At 37.1% G+C, this 22,207-nt stretch overlaps 1 pseudogene; it reads left to right on the top strand.

Moving 5' to 3' along the window:
- Positions 1-16,240: 16,240 nt before the first annotated feature.
- Positions 16,241-17,874, top strand: LOC138857504 (uncharacterized; annotated as a pseudogene).
- Positions 17,875-22,207: the final 4,333 nt, after the last annotated feature.

The following is a 22,207-nucleotide window of genomic DNA, read 5'->3' as shown; positions in this document are numbered from 1 at the left end:
TTAAACCTGAAACGGATGACCCTTTGCAAGAAGATCAAACATTGCAAGGGGTAATGCATGAAGTGGAGTTGAACAAATCTACAACGAGTGGAGAAATAGCCAAAGGAAGGCCAGTCGCAGAAGCATATTGGGCAGAGCGGAGTAGTTTAAAGTTGATATGTGGCTGCTTACATCGAGTATGGAAAAGCGAATATGGGCAAAGCTCTCGAAGACTTATGGTTGTTGCGAAGGTTTGAATTCCTGAAGTTCTTAACGAGCTGCATAACTGAGAATCACAATGACCTTGAAGAAGTTAAAAAAGCAAAGAGTTGTCATCAATCGGCTATAGAGAGGATTGCCAATTATGCTGAGTGAATTGCAGCTAAAAGATTGAGATTCAAGAGTCATGACCAGATGAGGCAGTACAATCCATGTGCACCATTTGGGCGAATTGCCCTGAGTCTGGATGATCCACGTTGTAATCAAGAATGGAAGCTTGAGTCAGCTTTAAGTCAAGGGATAGATCAGGAACTGGGTATCCGGAAAATTGTTGGATCATATGGAATTAACTACAATAAGAGAAGGACGGCTATCAAGTTAACAATAGCCTAGAAGACGAAATATGAGATATAAATGCTTCTTGTTTGGTACCGCAAATATGTCTAATCGGAACCATCAGACTTAGGTGGATCGCAGTGTGACGAACACGGATAATAGAACAAAATCTAATCGGCGATAAATTGCCAGAATCAACTAGACAGCGAATTTGTAGTTGCTAAAATGTCTAGTTGCGAACTTTTGTTAAGAGCAATTGAGATATAAGCAAGAAGTTGTAAGCTCGGATAATAAGTAGTAAAGCGTTAAGTTGTTGGTATTAGAAATAAAGATAAGTGTATAGCTATTAAATCGACGATTATTTAACAATCCAGTGATTGAACTCAAGACTGAGTTATATGTAAACGATTTATCGAGAAATCCGTTACAATATGATATTAACGCGTAATTATGATTTTATTTATGTTATTATTTACTCCATTCAATACAGGAATTATACTCTTAATAAGGAAAGTTCTTGTCTTCTTGTGCATGTGAGAAGTAAAAATAACATTTTTGTAGAAAAGTCGAAAAAACATTTAATTTACTAAAGATTGGATAAGCTGCGAGTAGTGGGCTAACACGTTGCCTAAAATTCTCTATTAATATCAAATCTTCAAATTGATGCACTTTTATAGACTTATTTATATTTAAATTAGTAAAGCAAACTTTTTGTTTTAAATTTTATTCATTTGCGAATATATTTAATAATTTAATTACCAAAACTAAAATTCAAACGACGCAATTGCGTTGGTTTTGAATTTCGAAATTCGAACAGAGAACGTATATTATAGAGAAGGTTAAATTGCGGACCAGCGTTTGAATTGTCAAAACCTAACAAGATTTTATTAGTGGATTTCACCTCTGCTAGATCGGAAGGAGAAATTTTAACAGAGATGAGCATTGAATGAAAATTATGCTCAGAAGTTTGCATTGATATTACAGCCGAATGTTAGCCTTTTGTCTTATATTATATTTTTATGCGTTTATATGCAATCATATATAATATATTGATATGAATTTCATTATTCGAATTTTTATGAATGCATGCAAAACTATTTAATTATGTAATTTTTAAAATATTATACATAGTCATTTTGGGAATTTAATTATTTTATTTAGTTTTTACATAATATACTTTCCTAATAAATATATGTATTATAATAACAGAAATTAAATTTAATACAATATATGTATGTATATGTACATATGTACATATTGTATCATATTAATCTTATATAGTCATCTGCACATGTGCATTTGAATGTACGGATTCAGAAATTCGAATCATAATTTTATCACTTATCAATACACTATACGTATGTGCGCGAATTGATTTATATGTACACACATATATGTATAAGTTAACACCAATAAATGCTGACTTAACATTTGGGCCGATTTTTGACCAATATCAAAAATCGCTACTAATAAAATAACTTGTAAACAGGAGTGTGCACTTTCATAACTTAGTTTTGTAAAATCAGCGTCTGCTACATTTAATAAACTTGTAAACAGGAAATCGGGTTCCTATTATTTTTGCTAAATTTATAAATAATACTTTAATAAGCAATTTATCATAGTTGTAAGTAGTATAAAAATCAATCAATTAAAAATGTTAGTTTAAGTTCTATATTTGGCTTCAATAAAGACGGACACATTGTCCGAATAAAAAAAAATACCTTTTTTTAGTCCCTATAACTTAAGGGACGTAACTGGTGCCCGATGCCAACGTCGCGAAAAGTCCTGAAAAAATAAAAAAGTAGGGACACGCTTGGGCAAACACGTGCATAAAAAATCCGAAATATATGGTAGTGAGAAATCCTGAAAAAGTAAAAAAGTAAGGATACGCGTGCGTAAAAAATCCGAAATATACGGTAGTGAAAAAACTAATTATTAAAAAATTGCGAAAAAAATTCTATCTCACGAACCTTGAGGAATGGTACTCGAGTAGCAGTGGCAAAAGAGGGATATTACGTATCAGCCACCTCAAGTTTAAAAACAAAAACAAAACAAGTAAGGAAGGGCTAAGTTCGGATGTAACCGAACATTTTATACTCTCGCAAAGTCAAATGGTAGACTCGTTTGAGATTTCTTTGTGGTTTGACTGATATTTTCGGTAGAAGGTCAACTATAGGCACTGGGATCCACATATTTAGTACTTAGGGGTTTGAACAGTTTTGGTTCGATTTAGACAATTTTTGGCCGCAAGGTGGCATACTTTAATTGCATTATTCACGCAAAGTTTTACCCCGATATAATCATTGTTACCTGATTTGCATAGTGGAAAGTGAAAGAATCAGATGGAATTGAAAATGGTGTTACATGGGAAGTAAGCGTGGTTGTAATCCGATTTCGCCCATTTTCGCACTATGACATAGAAACATGAAAAGAACGTTATGCACCGAATTTGGTTGAAATCGGTTGAGCAGATCTCAAGATATGGGTTTTCACCTATAAGTGGGCTGTGCCACGCCCACTGACTAATTTTGAACGCGGTTCCTATAAAGTCATCTTATACCATCTCAGAGATAAAATTTAATGTCTCTGGCGTGTTTAGTGCTTGATTTATCGCGCTTTTAGTAGTTTTTAACAGTACCGTTATATGGGGAGTGCGGGAGTTGCCACCCGATTTCAACTATTTTCACACCGTCAATAGAAGTGCTAAAAACATTTGCTTCTAGTGAATTTTGTTATTATAGCATTAGCGGTTTAGGAGATATACACATTAAACCTATTAGAGGCGGGACCACGCCACTTTTTAAAAAAAGTTTTAACTGCAGATGCCCCTCCCTAATGTGATCCTGTGTACCAAATAACAGTCTTGTATCTTATTGCGGAGCTTAGTTATGGCAAGTTATTTGTTTTTGATTAATGGCGTTTTGTGGGCGTGGCAGTGGTCCGATTACGCCCATCTGCAATACCAACTGTCTCACGGTACCAAGAAACATGTCTGCCAAGTTTCATAAAGATATCTCAATATTTACTCAAGTAAGAGCTTGCACGGACGGACGGACGGACAGACAGTCACCCGGATTTCAACTCGTCTCTTCATCCTGATCATTTATATATATATAACCCTAATATCTAACTCGATTAGTTTTAGGTGATACAAACAACCGTTAGGTGAACAAAACTATTATACTCTGTAGCAACAGGTTGCGAGAGTATAAAAGTAAGGAAGCGATAAGTTCGGATGTAACCGAACATTTTATACTCTCGCAAAGTTAAATGGTATATTCGTTTGAGACTTCTTTATATATTTTAATAATTAGAAGTAGGAACTGTTGCCTTAGTTATTTACTTTTCACTCACAGTGAAAATAATTAGAGCAATTTGTAAACTAAATTTACTCAAATTATGAGAAATCGTTCTTGTGCTTTTTGTATACGCTTATAATTGATTTTATATAGAATGCATTGCATTGCAACTGTATTGAGAAGTATAAAAAGAAATCGGTTTTGAACAATGAATAACATTTTATATTTATTATAACGATATTATTATACATGTTTAGCTTAAAAATAATAAATATTAACAACTTTAAAAATGATATAATATTATTATATTAATTTGTATATAATATTTACAATATTAAACATAAATTTTTGTAGAGATTCTTACACATATATCCAAATTATATTTCTTTTTTCCTTATACTATTTAATTTCTATCATATATTTATACAATAATGTCATATATAATAACAAATTATATATATAATTTAAATTTTCTTAATTCGATTATTTACATATTTTTCTTAAAATTGTTTTAAAAACTACTGTCAAAATTCCTATACCATTCCAATTCGATTATATTTGGATAAAAAAAATGAAGAACTATTGCACTAAGTCTGAAAACTTTAGTTCGAAATAGAGACACAAATACTGTCATGATAGCTGTGTACTGTCTCAAAAGTAATTGCATTTACACGGGAAGGATCCATGTTTGAAAATGCCCAATCAATTTGTGTACCGGCAGGTGTAGTTGAATATTCTGCACCAAGCAGGGAACTAAAGTTTTTTTCTTGGAGCAGATTTCTTATTGCAGTCCCTGTAGAAATTAAACAAATGTTAAAATCTCCAACAATTAGCACATTTTGATTGCCTAACTCAGAAGTAAGGACTTCCTGAAGTTCTACAATTATTTGTCTGACAGAGAAAGCTGAATTTCTATATAGAACCAGAATATTAATATTGAAACATTTAAACAAAACCGCTTCTAAAACTTTGCGGCCTGAATAAATTTTCTTTACAGCCTTTGATTCTATAGAGCAAGCAATACTATGCTTTGCATATATTATAATGCCCCGTTTATTTCTGTTGGTTGTTTCCGTGCTATCTATCCTCAGCTCGTTAATTGGAGTAAATCCTGGTATATCAAAATTTTCGCAAGGATAACTCCAAGTTTCTACAAAACATAAAATATCTGAAGATAGCATCAAACAGTCGCTTTTTATATCATTAATGTGAGCGTGAAGACTCTGAACATTATGGAATAAAATTTGATGTCCTGATGTTCGGGAAATCATAAAATTGAAACTTGTTGTCAAAGCTTTATTTGTGTCCAATTCCCTCAGTTCCCTAAATACGGGATCCGATTCAGAAAATTTGTTAGGAGGAATAAAATTTCCTATGATGAATAGACCTTCTGCAGAAGTAGCTCGACTACAAGCGACATATATTGAAGCTCTAGGCATTCTGGGTCGAGTATGAACTACAACTTTATTATATGTGGCACCCTGACTTTTATGAATAGTTATTCCCTCAGCCGGAACAACTGGAAACTGATTTCTTTCAATTGAAATTTGTTCATTTCTTTTATATTGAAAAGATTTTAGAACTTTTTCAATTGGTGTCCAAGAACTTTCTAGAGGATGAGGCTTTTTTGATCGTGCTATCAAACCAACAGAAGGTTCCAAAAATTTAATCCACAGAATTGTTGGAAAAGAACAATGGAAATCAATTTGCATAAGTTGTCCAGCTGCCCCCACGTGTTTATGTTCACTGTAATCATATATTTGGCGGAGGTTTTTAGTGTCAATTCATAGGGCAGTCCCTGCGTTTTAGAAGTTTTGAAAAGTTTAACTCTTTCCAAAATATTATCACTTTCATTTATACCAATTCCTTTAACTGAGTCTTTTGCAGTTGAAAGGAAAGCTTCTGTTGGGATTCGACTGAGCTTAAGGGCATTGAAATTATTTGTCTCTTCATTGGACCAAAATAAATGTATGGCATCATCGGGAACTTCTTCGAAATTAACTACTCGAGTTTCAATGAGTGATATGTCCTCATTTGTCATAGTACCAGATGCCATATGATTTAATGCAATTGCAAAGGCCTGATCCTCCCGTTGTCTCATTATCTCTGTTAATTCAAAGTGTTTAAATAACTCCCACAAAGGGGAACCAACTAAAGTGCTGTATGCATCATTGGGATTAGGAGAGAATATCCACCTATCTCCAACAGGTGAGAGTTGCTTCAAATCACCAAACACTATGATCGGTATACCTACCCGAAGGGGCTGTCTGTTTTGAAAATTTGTTTTAATCTCGCATCAACAGAGCTAAACATACGAGCACCTACCATCGATATTTCATCAATTATGATTAATTTTAAATTGATAAGTCTGGAATACAATGAATTCACTGTGTCATTGCTAAGTGGCCTCAACTCTCTTTTCAACTGATTAACAGGTAAAGAGAATATTGAATGAAGGGTCATTCCACCTATTCCGAATGCTGCTTTACCCGTAGGTGCGCAAAGAAGAACTTTTAAGGAACTTGGATTGGATCCAGGTGTAGAATTGTAACGATGGTTAAGAGCTTGATATATTGCAGATATCAAACGACTCTTTCCTACACCTGCACCGCCGCCAATGAACTCATAAAATGGGAGATTTGTGTTTAGGTGGTGCATCAAATGTGTCAAATAGGTTCTTTGCTTAGTATTTAGACTTTGAACTAAAGAAAATAATTCCTCAACTGGAATTAAAGGGGGTAGTTTAATAAGTCTAATATTGCAATCAGATTCAGTGCCATTATCTGTTGAATCTTCGCCATGCAAGTCTAGCAAATTTATATTTGGGTTTATTTCCGGAAGTGCCAACACTCGGAACTCATTTTCCACGATAGGTAGTTCATTTTGAGCACCTTCGCCAAGTCTATTTCATTATAAAGACTTTCTAGAACATTTTCAAGTTCTCTTTGCTCAAAAGCATAATATTTTCTTTGATTTTCCTCAATTATAATACGATGTGTTATGCAAGTCTGCTCATTATCGTTTTCAATGAGGTCTTGCTATTCATTCCGCCAAGGATAGTAAAGCATTAACATTTCGCGGAAATACTCAACTCTGGCCAAATCTGGGTTAAACCTTCTATACTGAATAATACAAGGTTTGGTACGTTTTTTCACAAAACCGCTACCGTCTTTAAGAGGTATGACAACCCCGATTTCTGGTAAATTATCGTCTTCCCTCTCTTCTTCTTCATGATCACTATCTTGTGCTCTTCTACTAGATTTAAAATATTTATACCTAGATGTAAAATCAGCTAAACAAAGAGTTTCTAACTGATCGGATCTTTGAACATAACGGTCTAAAATACCGGCTACGAATATTTCAGTCGAACCTGAAGGAAGGTTCTGAAGTTCCGCTCTATAATCTCATAATTATTCTACTAGCAGACAGGAAATGTTCAAAATCGTTTAAATTAGAAATGTCTTCTGTAGTCATATTTGAATTTAAAACGTTTTGAATTTTGAAAAAGTTTTCCTTGTGTCTTTCTGAATTTTGACTTGTTTCTGTAAGAGGTAACAGTATTTGCGTTGAAGGCATTGGTGGATATGGAATACCAAAACGACAAAACTGTTGTCCTCTTATTTCCCTAGTACAAGACCGACTGTGGTTATGCTTTTGATAACCCAAATAATTTTCTAAGTGGCTGATCGAACCATCAGTTGAAATATAATTGTAAATAAAACTAATGACATCAGGGAATGTCTGAGGATCTTGAAGGTTGATCCTGGGAGCATTATAAAGCCAATACATGCCATGTACATGCGGGGAACCTCTCTGTTGAAACTCCACTCTCCAGTAGAAATTTGTAACAAAATGCTCTCCAAAAATGCCGGCGTTATCTTTAAAAAGCTTAAGAATTTGTCGATAGCGGTAGTCAAAATATCTAGCACAAGTAACCGCGTCTGACCGAATTAAGCGATATCTATCTTGGGTTGTTAAACTGTTGCCTTCCTCTTCCGAAATATCTTTAGAATCAACAGTTTTAGAGAGGATGACCAAAAGCTCAACCCACTGAGATTCTGCAGCCGATAAAGTTATAAAGAAGGTTGGAAGCCCAAATTGGCGAATCATAGCGATTGCCTTTTTCTTCTCAGCTTCCCAGTGCGCAGGTGAGGATCTAACGCCTTTCAAAACCTTGTAACCATCATCGTGTTGAATCAAGTTTTGAACAAAGTTTTCGTTTAGTAGATTTTGGGCCGTAACTCGGTTGCGACCTGAAAACTTTCTAAGGCAAATGGATGTACTATTCTTAATTTGTAGCAGTTCTAATTTTTTGTAATCATAGAACAACTTTGGAATGGTACACGCTCTTCTGTCAAAACGACGAATTTCAGAACGTATTATCTTGCTATACGTTTCAGAGCATGTACGCTTCTGCCCAACGTATATTGTTCCAAATGACAACTCTTCTGAATTATTATCTTGAATTATGTCAATTGGTCTTTGTCCTTCACCTGGCGCTATAACTAAACGGTTATAGTCTAAGTTTTCTACAGGAATATTGTCCAAAAGCTCTGAAGGTAAAAGACCCGTGGGAATATTATTACCTGAGGGATTATCATAGGAAGTTTGTCCCGCATGAAAAGATTGAACCAATCGGGAATCCTCTGCAGATGCAACAAACGGAACTTCTTCTTGGTTATTAAATTCTGAAATCCAGTTTTCATTAATATGTATATTGTGCTCACGATAAAGAGGGGTATTCACTAAGAACTGCAAAGCTTCCATAATCTTTGCGGGGCGTATGGTATCGATCATGTAATCATGATTGTATTCCAAACGCCTTCTTAAGTGAATTTGTATAACATGAGCCTCATCAAAGTACCTTGGTAGAGATGTCACAATATTGTTAACAGAAATTGGTATATTAACAACAGCACCTTTGAGCAAACTCTGACCTTGATATCCTAACGGACGGATTGTCATAAAAGGCAATCTAGGCATTATGAGACGTTCTTCAATTGGGGTTAAACCTTTCAAACAATCCGGTATTTCAGGAAAGTCTAGACCGTTAGCTAAACATATTTTTGGAACGTTCTTTTTAACAATCGCATTTTTGCAAGTAGCACAAAAATTGTAATTTCCATCTTCTGAAGGAAATTTTTGCATTAAAAAGAAGGCGGATGCAGCATTTGGGTGACCTTGCCCAATAGTTTCGAAATTTAATTTGCGAACTTGGTGTGAAAACCATAAGCCGCCGCAACAAATACATATTTCAGTAGGGCCCTTACTTATATTTTGGAAATAAATGTTTTTGAAATCTGTTAAATTGCTACTATTATCAGTTTCTATAACATTATTTTCTCTCGTTAATCGGATTCGTTGGGACTGCCTTTGGTTTTCAATTTGTCTAAGACGTCTCTGATTCAAAATTTCTTCCCTCATACCCCTCCTACTAAGCTGTCGACGTTGTGTTTCTCTATCACACTCCTCTCTCCTTATTTCAGGATTTCTTCTTGCATGTTCCCTTTGCATTTGATCACGAATGCGCTCTAAATTCCTATACTCAGGATTTCTTGCGCGAAGTTCTCTATGATCCCTAGTGTTCCTACTTTGTTCATCATAACGTACCTCAGGATTTTCCCGACGAGATCTATGACCTCGAGTATTTCTTATTTGCTCTTCAGAGCGAATTTGTGGATCTTGCCGCCTTGTTCTATGTTGAACAGTATTTGCAACTTGCTCAACAGATCGAACCTCGGGGTCTTCACGCCGAGACCTATGACCTCGAGTATTTCTTATTTGCTCTTCAGAGCGAATTTGGGGATCTTGCCGCCTTGTTCTATGTTGAACAGTATTTGTAACTTGCTCAACAGATCGAACCTCGGGGTCTTCACACCGAGATCTATGACCTCGAGTATTTCTTATTTGCTCTTCAGAGCGAATTTGGGGATCTTGCCGCCTTGTTCTATGTTGAACAGTATTTGCAACTTGCTCAACAGATCGAACCTCGGGATCTTCACGCCGAGACCTATGACCTCGAATATCTCTTATTTGCTCTTCAGAGCGAATTTGCGGATCTTGCCGCCTTGTTCTATGTTGAACAGTATTTGCAATTTGCTCAACAGATCGAACCTCGGGGTCTTCACGCCGAGACCTATGACCTCGAGTATTTTTTATTTGCTCTTCAGAGCGAATTTGCGGATTTTCCCGCCTGGTTCTATGTTGATTTGTATTGATTATTTGTTCGGACAGACGTACATCGGAATATAATCTACGATTAGCGTGACTTACAGTATTTTGTGACTGCTCACTATCTCTATATAAAGAGTTCGCACGAAGAACTCTCATACGTCTTCTATTCTGAAGACGACTTAGTAATATAGATTTTCTACTTAATCTAGGCATAATTAATTAATAATAAATGGATTAATATATAAAATACTTATGGATAATACTTATATAATTCAGTCCGTCCGGGTGATAAAAGTTGGATCCTAGGTGCTGCTCTCTTTCACTGTTTCCTTGTAAGTCCTTGCTATGCTATTGCTCGTCACTGTACACTGTACTGTATAATACACTAAAATTAGTTTGAATTAAGCACTTTGCTTGTAAAGACATCTAGTGAAACTGAAACTACAAACACAGTGTACTGATATATATTATACTCTTGCAACATGTTGGTACAGGTTACGTACTTTTGTATACCTATATATTTTTTAGCTATTCACTAACATAAGAATACATAATATTTAGTTATATTTATATTTTAGAAATTAGTAGTTTATTTCTTTGTATTAAAATTAAGTTCTCGGAAAATCCCTCCGTCTACCCAGAAGGCTAAATTAACAATAACTTACATAAATTTAATTATGGTATACACATATGTAGAACAGGTATGTAGATTTTCTTCTTTCTGTCTTAATATCTAAACCTTTCATAAGCTGCCAACGGCGCTAGGTAAAAATGTAATTTTCTTGAGTTTACAGTTCACTTCATGAACTTCATATTAAAATGTGTCGCTTTTGATACTACATTACTAATATTTATTTCATGCAAAGATCATAGAAAGATTTTTTTGCTCTATACAAAGTCCAGCACTCTAAGAAACTTTTTTAGCATTGTTGTCTGGTATATTTTATAATAAGTTCAACATGATGGCTGAGAAAATATACCTAACCACTGATTATCACCAAATATTAGAAGAAATATATGTATATAGAAATCTATATCTATCACTTTAGGTGATGCAAACAACTCTTTGGTGAACAAAACTATACTCTGTTGCAACATGTTGCGAAAGTATAAAAATGTTGCGAATTCAACATTCATTACTCGATTATTATTTGGTATCTTATTAACTTATGTTATTGGTCATAGATTTATTTTGGGTCAATACTATTTTTTTCTCCGAAATGTTAACTTTTATAAAAAGAAGCTATTTAACTCAAACATGGTATTATGTGATATAAACTGAACAAATGGGTTAGATTTAATATGTGGGGTATATGAGGTTGCTGTTGTAACAGAGGAGCGGAAATCAGTATATTAGGGTTATGAGGTTTAAACAAAGTCTAGACCAATTTCATTCATATGCAGCGATATACATTATTTTTAAGAAAAACTGTCCATTTAATTTCATTAAATTATCAAATTGACGAAAAAAATTATACCAGAAAATTCCTCCAAACCGTATATTAAAAAATGTTGATTAAACATCCATTATTAAATGATATCGTGATTAAATTACAATCAAATTTGGTATCTTCTTGACTTATATTAAAGGCCATAAACTTAGTCTCAGTTTTATTGCTTGAAGTGAGATATACATAAGTATGAATGTGATATTAACTCCACCAAAGTGGCTAAATTTTATATTATAAGCTTAGGTTAGCAAACGTCAACCAGAGAATCGGAATTCATTATATGAATCTGTGAGGTTTAGACTTAGTATATACTAATTTCATTCTAATTCAGCGTCAAACCACATAATTTTTAAGAAATCTTTTCCACTTAATTTCGTTAAAATATCACGTTGATCAACCGGAACGGTGTAAAGTCAGGTGGAAAGACGGAAATCATATACCTATATTGGGGATAGAGAAATATATTAATTTTGACATTGCTCAGCTATACTCGAGAACATATTTTAAAGCAATTTTATATATAAAAAAAAATATTAATACTCACTGACCGACATATTCGGCATAAAACTGGTTAGAATAACGAAAAGCATTATAAGTAGTATATGGAATTTGAGGGCAGTATTAACCCGATTTTATTAATTTTTTCCAATACCACATACTACTAACATGCCACAGACTAATAAAATGCTCCCACTGTTTCATTAAGGTACCTTACATACCATCACCAATCAAATGGAGTAAAGTCAGACGAATGTTCGAAAATCCTGATATTAGTTACATGTGGGCTAAGGAAAATTTTCACCCGATTTGATCTTGTTATGAGTAAAACACGCTCTCTCATTTTCATTGAGATAACTCACATATGCGGTATAAAGTCACGCGGAAGTTCAAAAATATTTATATTAGATATATGAGGGCTACAAGAACTATTGATCCGATTCAACCCATTTTTGAAACAAAGACAAACTATTATCGATAATTTCATTTATTTATTCTATTATATGAATTTCAATTATATATCTTACACAATGGCCGATATTTACGGTAAAAAGTCAACTATAGGTACTGGGGTCCACATATTCAGTACCTAGGGGCTTGAACAGTTTTGGTTCGATTTAGAGAATTTTTAGTCACAAGGTGGCATACTTTAAACGTATTATTCACGCAAAGTTTTACGCCGATATAATCATTGTTGCTTGATTTGCTTAGTGGAAAGTGAAAGAATCAAGTGGTATTTAAAATGGTGTCATATGGAAAATAGGCGTGGTTGTAATCCGATTTCACGCATTTTCGCACTATGACAAAGAAACATGACAAGAACGTTACGCACCGAATTTGGTTGAAATCGGTTAAGCAGATCTCAAGATATGGGTTTTCACCTAAAAGTGGGCTGTGCCACGCCCACTGTCTAATTTTGAACGTGGTTCCTATAAAGTCATCTTATACCATCTCAGAGATAAAATTTAATGTCTCTGGCGTGTTTAGTGCTTGATTTATCGCGCTTTTAGTAGTTTTTAACAGTACCGTTATATGGGGCGTGGGCGGAGTTGCCACCCGATTTGAACTATTTTCACACCGTCAATAGAAGTGCTAAAAACATTTGCTTCTAGTGAATTTTGTTATTATAGCATTAGCGGTTTAGGAGATATGCACATTAAACCTATTAGAGGCGGGACCACGCCCACTTTAAAAAAAAAGTTTTACCTGCAGATTCCCCTCCCTAATGTGATCCTGTGTACCAAATAACAGTCTTTTATCTTATTGCGGAGCTTAGTTATGGCAAGTTATTTGTTTTTGATTAATGGCGTTTTGTGGGCGTGGCAGTGGTCCGATTACGCCCATCTGCAATACCAACCGTCTCACGGTACCAAGAAACATGTCTACCAAGTTTCATAAAGATATCTCAATTTTTACTCAAGTTAGAGCTTGCACGGACGGACGGACGGACAGACAGTCACCCGGATTTCAACTCGTCTCTTCATCCTGATCATTTATATGTATATAACCCTATATCTAACTCGATTAGTTTTAGGTGATACAAACAACCGTTAGGTGAACAAAACTATTATACTCTGTAGCAACAGGTTGCGAGGGTATAAATATATATATAAAAGGGAATATCGTGATAGTAGCAGCATCCTGGTGTACTGGTGATATTAAAGGAAGACTGGCGGCAGCCAAGGGAATATCGTGATAGAACAAAGAAAGCAGCATAATATTGGTGCTATTAAAGTACTGGTGGTATTTAAAGAAGACAGGCAGCAGCCGAAAGAATATCGTGACGGAGCATAAATACTAGAATTAATATAAAATCTAATTCTGAGTAATATAGTAATAAACACATAGCTTACCCAAAGGGAAACAATGGCAAACCCCCCCCAGCCCCTCAGGCATCAAATAATGTCCAATTAAGTGTGGACGACCTAAAAAATCTGATAACCAATAGAGCAATGCACATTCTTCAACAACAGGGGCCAGGTGTAGTACAGGCCACACTCAACCCAAACTCTTTTCTTAGTACAACAATCGATCAAACAAAAGAAGATAGGCATCGGGGTAATCTGGGAGAACTGGATAAAATTCCAGATGTAGTAAAATGTCTCAAAGATTTCTCCGGTTGCCCTGAAGAGTTTAATTCGTGAAATAAAAGCGCAAGTATTCTGTCTAGCATTTACGAACCACTAAAGGGAACCCCAAAATATTACGGGATTCTTAGCGTTATCCGAAACAAAATAACGGGCAATGCCGATACGGCATTAGAATCTTATAATACGCCGCTAGATTGGCTGGCAATTAATAAATGTGCTGCAATGAACTATGCAGACAAACGCGATACTTCAACCGTGGAATATCAGCTCACGACCTTAGTACAAGGTAACAAGAGCATAGCGGAATTCTATCAACAGGTATATTAATACCTTTCACTAATCCTAAATAAATTGGGATGCGTAGATATGGGTAGCGAGGCTCTGCATATGATGACCCAATCATATAGGAATAAGGCACTTAATGCATTCATTAGGAGGTGGACCAGAACATACATTCACGGCGAATCAACTATATGAACAAGCCTCCTCAGAATCAGTTTTAGGGTAAAAGACCACCACAATCGGTCAACAATCAACCACCCCTCAAAAATCAAAGAACGTTTCATAGAGATACCTCAAGTGAAGAGAGGATGAATTTCAAGAATACAATTATGTCCATTTTTAGCATAATTAGCTCTTCGCTTCCATACATTGAACCGAAGACGGAGAGCGGAAACATTCTAAAACTTCCAGGTTCCAGTAAAAATTATATAAAACCAAGCTTAGCAAAAAAGCGATTACCAAACGAAAAACCTTTCCGTGCAAAATCAATTGTAAAAGATGTTAAGATAACAGAACACACTTATATAAATCTCTTTAACATAAAAGAAAAAATTAAATTCTATCTTATGCTCTTATTGGAATCATTCGATGCCAACCTGGGAAACGACACACTTAGGGCACTGGGAGCAGTAATATATACTGCAGAAAATAAAATACTAGTTTTAAAAAATGGCCGTATGGTCAGAGTTAAGCAGCAAGCTTAAAGCTAGAAAAGAGGAAGGTTTATCCCTCAACCAAAAAAATATTATGAAGGATATTGTAAATACATACACCAATCTTTTCTCCGAGCCCGATGAAAGGCTTACGTATACTACAAAAGTTATGGGACAAATCAGAACACAAACTGACTCCCCTGTATATTCTAAATTCTATCCCTACCCAGCAATGATGAAAAGCGGGATAGAATCACAAGTAAAGAAATTACTGAATGATGGTATTATAAGGCCATCCCGATCTCCGTATAATTCACCCATATGGGTTGTACCTAAAAAATCAGAAGATGACAAACAATATCGCATGGTCATAGACTATAGAAAATTTGATTCGGCTACAATGGCCGATAGATATCCGATACCGGAGATATCGGAGGTAATTTCAAACCTTGGAGAATCATCATCTTTAGCAGAACTGAGGACGAACACCTCAATCATATTAAGAAAACTTTGCAATCCAAGAAGAGGCCAACATAAAAACATCCAATTTGGACAAATGTAAATTTTTTAAAAAAGAAGTCGACTTGAAAGTTGGCAAAACCCCTAACATCTCTTCTAAGAGGGGAAAAAGGTAGAATATCCAAAAATAAATTTTCAAAAGTCAATATATTTTTGAACGAAAATGCCATTAAAGCCTTCAACAACATAAAACTTTCACTCACTTCTGAAGACATTGTACTTGCATATCCCGATTACGAGTAAAAGTTTTCAACTAGTAACAGACGCCTCGGGGATGTAGAGCAGGTTCGCCTCCGCGTGGTGCATCCTGGGTAACGCCAAATGACCTGCGGCCTTTACGGCCTTGAAACTCCTGATCTCACCTTTGCTCGACCTGGACATAGCTTTGACAATTAGATGGATTCGGTTGAACCCTGGGCTGGTGGTCTTGGTATTCTGTCACCTGAGTATGCAGGGGTGATACCCTGCAGAAATGGCTGATGGGCTAATGCCAAAGTCGCCTCCGTCCCGTTAAAACCATGGCAGGCCTCGGAGTACGTTCCCCTCCCGTCATCATTAAGTTGGTGTGGTAGGTGTTTGTTGAGATGACTCTTTCTTTGCGCTGGTCGGCTCTGAACGCATTGCCTCATTAGGGCGTGCGTCAACCCTCGCCTTAGCCTCGTAACTGAGGCAACCTTGGGACCATAAAAGGCGACTACCTTTCCGGGAGACGGCTCTGAGTGGGGACCCAACAAAACAAAATGCAGACAAACATAAACACTAAGGACGAGGGAGGAAGCGGGTCGAAACCGACCTCCGCTGGAGGGGACGGTTCCCTGGGGGGGACACTTTCACCGAAGGGGACGAAATCGTCCCCGGTTAAGTGTGAGAAAGGTAATCCAGGGGGTGCCTGGCTTACCGTCACGGGGGGCGGTAAGGTAGGGGGAGTCGGCAGGAGTCTGCCGACGGCAACCCGGGATAGGGCGGAAGTGCGAGGCGGAATCGCCAGCACTAGCAGAGGAACCTCTGCTAAGTTCATGGGGGTCACGGGGTCCTCGGCGAGCGCTAAGGGCCCGGTGGGGAAGCGAGTGACTGCAGCTAAAAAGCTGAAGTCTGATCGTCGACTGGCTGCCAAGATTTTGGAGCGCTACGGTGACAAGCAGGCTGATCAGAAATCTGACCAGCATGCTAGCACACTGGAGTGGGCCAAAAAGGTGCTGAGCGACGTGGGCGACGGTAAAGTGGGGCCGAGCGGGCCCCAAACCTCAATAAAGCGGCAGAGATCGCAGGAGGGGGAATCCTCCCTCGGCAAAAAGCCTCGGGTCGGACCCGCACCTATGTTTAGCGAAATCGCTAAACTCGCAAGCTCAGTGGAGCTTAATGTGTACGACCGAAGCAGAGGAGATGGAGCCATCTCCCATGACGAGTGGAAGCGGGTAGCGGCTGCTATCTCCGCTGTTTTCATGAAGGTGGTCAGGGGAAGCCCTGGACCACCCCCTAGATGTGAAATTGCTGGATGGAACCTCGGCATTCACAAACTCATTAGGTGTGCCGACGAGCGGTCGGCTCTCCTTGACAAGGAGGCGGTAGCCAGGGTAGGGGAGGTGTGGAAAGGAGCAAGGCTCGAGGCGGTGGCCAAATCGGATCTCCCGATGCGGCCTCGGGCCCGGGTCTGGCTTCTGACCGAACCTTCCACCGCGGCCGAAATTGAAGAGATGTTGCGGTACTGCAACCCATCTCTCCCCACCCAAGACTGGAGGGTGATCAGGCTGGAGAGGACCGAGGCACCATATCGGCAAGCGCTGATACTCCTGAACAAGGAGTCCCTCGCTCCTCTCAGTGTCACAAAGGGAGCCATAAGCTATTCGAGAGAGTCGTTCTCAAGACGCTCCCAACAGAAGCCAGGGCGGATGGCCCGCTGCCTCCTGAGAGGGTGGAAGAGAGTGGGAAAGTTCCCCTCTCGAAAATGGACATCGACCCTGTCCTCTCGGATGCGGTGAGCACGGGGGGCGGATCCGTCTTCAGTCTCGAGCATCTGTTCGAGGAGGCTGGCGTCGACGATATGGACGATGGTGCGGAACTCGCACTGCTGGAGAGGAGTTTGGAGGATGAAGATGGTAGAACCAGAGCCTGCCTGTTGGTCAGAAATGAACTTAACGTTTTGCTTTTACCTAATTTCAGCAACGAGGACGTCGTCACCGCTAGGCTGGAGGACAGTGCTAGGGAAATCTGGCTTGTCTCAGCCTACATGCCGCACGACGACGAGGTGGAACCACCTCCGAACTTGCTGAGGATGGCTCTGGCAGAGGCCAGACGCAAAGGAGCCGCGGTTATTATAGGCTCGGATGCCAACTCAAGGCACACCGTCTGGGGGAGCTCGGACACAAACGCATAAGGTGAGTCATTTTTTGATTTTATTTGTGATGTAGACCTTTTTATCTGTAATAGGGGAAACTGCCCTACTTTTGTGACAGCTAGCAGGGCGGAAGTCCTTGATGTCACGCTAGCCTCTAGGGAAATTGCTCCCTTGATCTCGAAATGGAGAGTTCTAGACGACCACTCCTTTTCTGATCATAAATATATTGGGTTCAGCTTGGACGCCTTGCGCCCGAAGCATAGAACCTACAGAAACTTCAGGAATACCAATTGTGTCCTGTATTGCAGGAAGCTTCGATCAGCTCTCCCAACCGCGCCTGACAGGGATTCGATCCTATCTGCGGGCGCGATTAAGGAGCTCGTCGAGATTTTCAGCTCTGTTAGCAGATCTGCTCAGCAGAAATGCTAGCCGGAAACAATAGTAATGGACAATGAGAGATCCTTCAACTCAGAATCAATAAACTTTATGATTAACAATGAATTCGGTACAGAAATATACCGAACAACATACTCTAGCTGCTCTAACGGGCAAGTTGAGCGCTTTCATTCCACTCTGCAAGAAATAATGCACTGTCTGCACGTGGAGAAGAGCCACAGATCCTTCAGCGAATTATTGGAAAAATCCGTTAAAGAGTACAATCACTCCGTGCATTCTACGACCGGGAAAAAACCAATTGAAATATTTTTTGGGAGGAGAGTTAGTAGCGACCCTGACCTTCTAGAGAAAGATTGGCAGGAAATCAAGGAGAGATTACTTAGTAAACAACAACAGGAACTTTGTTATCATAACAAAGATAGAAAACTCCGAAAAACTTTTCAAAGGGCGATGTCATATTTGTAAAGGTAAATAAAAGATTAAGAAATAAGTTATCAGCTAGGTATAAGAGGAGATTGTAGCGGAGAACTTTAACACACCCAAAAACCAAGCGAGGACTAGTTAACGTACTAGATAAGGGCTTGAAATTCATAGCAGGCTCCATGGACAGTGATGACGAACAAGAAACGTATTAGATCACGTACACAGCAATGAACAGACAATCACTGACAATGCAATCAAATTAACACGCTTTAACAGGTTCTTAACACAACAGATAGACAACATTACAACCCACATAAACTAGCAACAAGCTCTTATAACCGACTACATTAGTACGTTTAAATATTCTACACTGAACAGAATACAAACAATAGAAGACTCAATTCAACGAACATACATACAGGATTAACAATGACATAACACACTTAAGAAATCACATAGACGACTTAGAACAAATAATTTTTTCTAGTAAGTTAGGCATAGTTCCCACCGACATAATAACCGAAACAGAACTGGACCTAATCAAAGACTACGACAGTTACAGGAACATTAAGGTAGCCGTCATCTTTCAGGAAGATACCATTATACTCACCTTACTTATCCCACAATTTTCAACCAACATCCTATCCAAGATAATTTCGAGCCCCTCCGCGATCCCTTAAACAAGTCCATTGTTCTAAGCGAGTACGAAGATCTTGTAGATGATAATAACTATATCTACAATTTAAATGTAAAAAATAATTTAGAGAAGAATTTGATAAAGAACAACCATGAATGTCTAAGTAATATTTTAGAGTTCATGGAAGCCCAATGTAAACTAAAATATTTAACGAAAACCTCAGTTGTAGAAATTGAACCAGGAATACTAATATTGAAACACTTTAATGGAAATGTATCTCATGATTGTAGCAAACTAAAATTTATGCAAAAGGGCACAATTTATTATGAAATTTGAAAATTGTAAAATTTCAATATCTAACATAACCTACAACAACCTAAATTTTAAAACTTATGACACATTTTTTCTGCCAAATTTAATAACTAATATTAAAGATAATAATGAAACAAATCTAAATTTGAAACTTGAGACTTTATATGTAAGCCACCTAGAACATAAGAGCGATATCCAAATACTAGTAAGAGATAATAAAACAAAACATGTAATTACTATTACAAGTAGAATAATTATTACAATTTTCACTTTAGCCACTTTAATTTTTTACAACAAAAATAAAAAGGAAGTTTACGTAACTACAGAACACATAGCAGACGTACCTAAAACTCCATATTTGCAAGTCACTGTATAATTTTGTAAAATTTGTGCCAATTGAGGACAATCGACTTAAGAGGGGAAGAGTTAACACGCGCTTTGTTAATTTCTGACCAATAAATGCTGACTTGACATTTGGGCCGATTTTTGGACAATATCAAAAATCGCTACTGGCTGTGTCAACAGCCAATAATAAAATAACTTGTAAACAGGAAATTGCACTTTCATAACTTAGTTTTGTAAAATCAGCTACAATTTAATGTACAAGCTTTCAAGCATGCAAGCTACATTCAATAAGCTTGTAACCAGGAAATAGAGTTCCTATTATTTTTGCTAAATTTATTAGTAATACTTTAGTAAGCAATTTATCATAGTTGTAAGTAGTATAACAATTAATCAATTAAAAATGTTAGTTTAAGTTCTATATTTGGCTTCAATAAAAACGCACACGTAACTTATATATAAAATTGCCGAACGAATAATGCATACACAAACCAACCTACATATGTATATGCGTACACATGTAAATTTGTGACCCGCATAAACTACAAACATTGTTCTACAAAAACCACATTCAATGTTTTTTTTTGTGTATATGTCAGCCAAATAGCCGAAGCCCAATTTTATAGTAAATTACACAACAACAACATTTTCATTCATGAACGAAAGCGTACTTTCAACAAGCAACCTCGTTTCATTCATAACAACAGACACCCCCACATCTCCCCGAGCATGCGCTTGCGTATAAATGCCTTTTCGCGACGATAGCAAAAGCTAAAAATCATAAATGGAAGAAATTGCTGATGTTCCCTCTAGAAGGGAAAAGTTGCAACCCCGCAAATATGAGTATTGAAATATTGTATTTTAGAATAAAAGTTACAACATAGTATATTTGTCGGTTTACAATTCAAGAAACTTTTTAAAGAAAATATTCAATATTCCTCTGATTTATGTATACAGTAAACCCCGGCTAGGTACCACTCCTCCAATCCCTCTTATCTGCCTGTGTCTTGCTGCATCTTACGTTTTTTTTAAATACATAGAAATTATTTTTGTACCACTCGCTTAAGTAACACAATCGCTTATGTACTACAAAGCACCAAAAATCTGCATCTTTGTTTTTGGCACTTAACCGGGATGGACTGTATTTGTCAAAGAATGTACGTATGTAAATATTCGAATTTTTTGTACACACATCTCCTCGTATATATGCACATGACTTGTTGACTTTGTTTCCATTTACGCCTGCCCCGTTGTATATAAATAGGGGTTGATTTTGCACTTGCCCATATGCGATGTATGTTTGTAAAAGTGTGTATGGTTCTGATTTCCCAGGAAACAATGAGTATACATATTTACATACATATGTTGAATGTAGACAAATGAACAAATATAATTACTTTCATATTTGTTTACATGCGCACATAATAATACATATATATGTATAAGAATATTTGCGACCACTTGGTCTTTTCTTATGGTGTTATGTCAATCCAGAGGAGAATCAAACCCACAAATCTCCCTGAACTGAAGCAATCCATTAAATAGATAATTAAGGCAATCCTGACTTCACCCCTTCAGCCCGCAATAACTTTCTAATTAGGTGTCGCATATGCGTGGCTAAGCATGGAGATCATTTCTTTTAGAATAAAAAGAAAATAAATGTAATGCATTGATCTAAAAAAAACTTATAACGGTTTAGTTTTGTAGCACGATTCGTGAGACGCCCTGTATATGCAGAATATCTTAAAATTATATGCAAAGTCGTTAGCGCATTGTAAATATACGAATCTGTAAGCGTACATTTCTTAACATTGAAATTAGCATTATTTATCTCATTTAACATTCAAAATGCTCAATTCTGCTATTTTGCGCTTCGCAGTGGTAAAATTCTGGTGAAATCCGCTTCTAATTTGCTTGTGGTGAATCCTCTTAAGTCCCTCCGTCAAGAGAAACATTTTGACAATCGGCACACCATGAACCTTTTTTATGAGATACGTTCTCTGATACGAATGTCAAAATTTTAGTTACTTTCCATTTGGTACAGCGTAGGAAATTTTTTCACCCCATCTCAACACAGAGAACGACCATTTGGCACACAGCTTTTGTACCATTTAGCACGCAGCCTAAATGTTTTTTCTACCACTTGCCCTAAATAGGTTTATCTAATATATGTTATTACAGTCTGAGCATTGTGTAATGTTGAGAGTACAAAAATTCTTATAAATTTATATCTCAATGTTTGATATTACCCTGTTGCGTTTT

Source organism: Bactrocera oleae, chromosome 5 (genome assembly GCF_042242935.1).
Source record: "Bactrocera oleae isolate idBacOlea1 chromosome 5, idBacOlea1, whole genome shotgun sequence".
In the NCBI taxonomy this organism is placed as follows: domain Eukaryota; kingdom Metazoa; phylum Arthropoda; class Insecta; order Diptera; family Tephritidae; genus Bactrocera; species Bactrocera oleae.
The sequence above is the reverse complement of the archived record's forward strand: the minus strand, read 5'-3'. Positions and strand labels throughout refer to the sequence as shown.